The 2,295-nt window shown below is 52.3% G+C and overlaps 1 non-coding gene across 1 annotated transcript; it reads right to left on the reverse strand.

Moving 5' to 3' along the window:
- Positions 1-1,150: 1,150 nt before the first annotated feature.
- Positions 1,151-1,254, reverse strand: LOC119237725 (U6 spliceosomal RNA). Its single transcript, XR_005123377.1, has one exon. It is a non-coding gene; the product is annotated as a U6 spliceosomal RNA (small nuclear RNA).
- Positions 1,255-2,295: the final 1,041 nt, after the last annotated feature.

The raw sequence follows: 2,295 nt of genomic DNA on the forward strand, positions 1-2,295 counted from the left end.
AGGAGGAGCTCAGGGTGGAGGAAGGAAATGCAGCTCAGGCTTGGGGCAGATCTGGATTTAGATCTCAGAATAGCCAAAAGACATGGGTATGTCACTTACCGTAAGCCCCTCTGTTTCCTTGTCTGAAATGGGGACAAGCAAGGCCATGCTAGATGTAATTGCACATCTGTTTATCCCTGTCCTTGCCACAGAGAAGGCTGTCTGAGTTCTAGAATCTAAGCGGTGCTGCTCTCCTCTGTCTAACTGGCGCCCACCTTTCCTTCCTATTCTTCATCTCCTGTCTCTCCCCCTCCCCATTTCTCTCTGGGGCCCAGACTTCCAGCTGGGGCCTCTCTCTGGCCTCTCTGATACAGCCATTCCCCCTTCACTCCCCCCTCCATCCTGTGTCCTTAGAGGTGGGCCAAGGCACCCCCAGCGCCTGATTGGCTGGCCCTGGTCCTTTGGGCCAAGCAGCTGGCTTCCAGCAAGCTCATTTTTCTGGGCTGAGGCACAAGTTTCCACAGAAGGGGGGGAAGGAGGGTGATGAGGTGGGACTGGGGCTGGCCCCAGGGGAAAGGGCTACATGGATGGGGGGACCACACTCCCCAGAGAGACCAAATGTCCCCTCCTTCTCTCCCTCTGCTCTCCTCTTGGGAAACATATGAATCCCTGCTCAGAGTATAGCAGTGAGAAGCCCCAGAGGTGGTGCTTTGTCCTCTTGGGCTCACAGTCAGGTGAGGGACACATGTTATGGCTGTGCTTGGGGGCTCTGGATAGAGTTATAGAAGCCCAGAGGAGGTGCCAGGGATGCTTGTCCCCTCCCTCTGCCAATGCATTCATAGGCCCCAAAAAGTCCCCTGGGGCAGTCCAGAGTGAGTTTAGAATGAAAAGATGGCTGGTGTTTGAATCCAGAACCTCTTGCAATTCTGAGGCAGTCTTGCATCCACCCATTTAGTGTCCTCCTGTGAGAAGGAGGACGGGGGAGGAAGTTTATCAGCTAGAGGCAGTGTAGGGTGGTGGGAAGAACAGGGCACCCAAAATTGGGAGCTGGGCCTTTGAGTTCCACCCACATACTGTGTAACCTGCAAGAGTTTTTTTTTTAACCATGCATTTTTCAATTTAAAAAAATTGTTTATACCACCTTTCCTTTGCATCTTTGAGAGTTACACGTTTAAACATGGAAGGCTCCACAAATTTGTGTGTCAGCCTTGCACAGGAGCCATGCTAATTTCTGTATTGTTCTAATTTTAGTATATGTGCTTCCAAACTGAGCATCACAAGTCTCTATCTGGCCTCAGAGCCCTCATCTGTAAAATGGATCATTAATCCCTTCTACTTGGTGGAGATCCTGGCTCTGGAAACCCCTTAAGGACTGATGCTGGGTACCCCTTTATTCTGGGAAAGGATAGAGGCAGGCCCTGGGAGGCCCACCTCCAGCAGCCTGGGCCGGAAGCAGCTGCTGGGGACACTGCCAAACTGCCTGGGAGGCTGTGTGACTCCAGGCCTGTTCCCAGAGTTGGTAGGCGCCAGGCTTGACCCAGTGGCCTCAGGAAATGCCTCGTGTGGCTGGGCCCAGAGCCACACTTTCACTGAGAACTGGGGGTCTGAAAGTAGACAGACTGCCTTCCCCGACACACACCTGCCAAGTAGGTGTGCAAACAGCAGTGAGCCTCGCCTTCACTGCTAGGACTGGTTAGAGCAATGTGCCCCACCTGAAATGCATGCCAAACCTCACACTCGGTGCTGGGCAGGGTTACAATAGCACAGGAGGGCTTTGGGGCAAGAGCAGGGCTCTACTGTCTGTGGCACTGGGTTCAAATCCTATTTGTCCCTATTTGTGTGACTGCAGTGAGGGACAACCTCCTAGAGCTTCAATTTCCTTCACTGTAAAATGGTGAGAATTGTGCTGTTGCTTGTGCACTAGGATGATGTCTGAAAGCATAACCCATGGCTCAGGACACAGCAGATCTTTAGTTAACAGCAACCACTGGGATCCCATCCCTCTGATGGGATGATTGGAACATGCTCAGGACAGCAGGTTGCACAATTGGAATCCTGGGGCCTTCTGACTGGGCAGCAGGAGGGCAACTTGACAGTTGCCATTAAAACCTAAAAGGCTCTCATCCCAAGACCCCAGGATACCCCTTCTCAGGCAGAACTGCCCATAGTCTCCAGTAGGCTGGCCCAAGATGCCCACCACTGCATGGGAAAAACTGAAAGCAAGCAAAATGTCCAGGGAGCTGGTTAAGTGCTCGTCTGATGCAGAAGGTGATATAGAGCCAAGAGATCCAAGAGCAAGCTAGAGAACCAAAGGTT

The sequence above is a fragment of the Talpa occidentalis genome, unplaced genomic scaffold (genome assembly GCF_014898055.3).
Source record: "Talpa occidentalis isolate TD23 unplaced genomic scaffold, MPIMG_talOcc4v2.1 talOcc4.10, whole genome shotgun sequence".
Classification (NCBI taxonomy): Eukaryota; Metazoa; Chordata; class Mammalia; order Eulipotyphla; family Talpidae; genus Talpa; species Talpa occidentalis.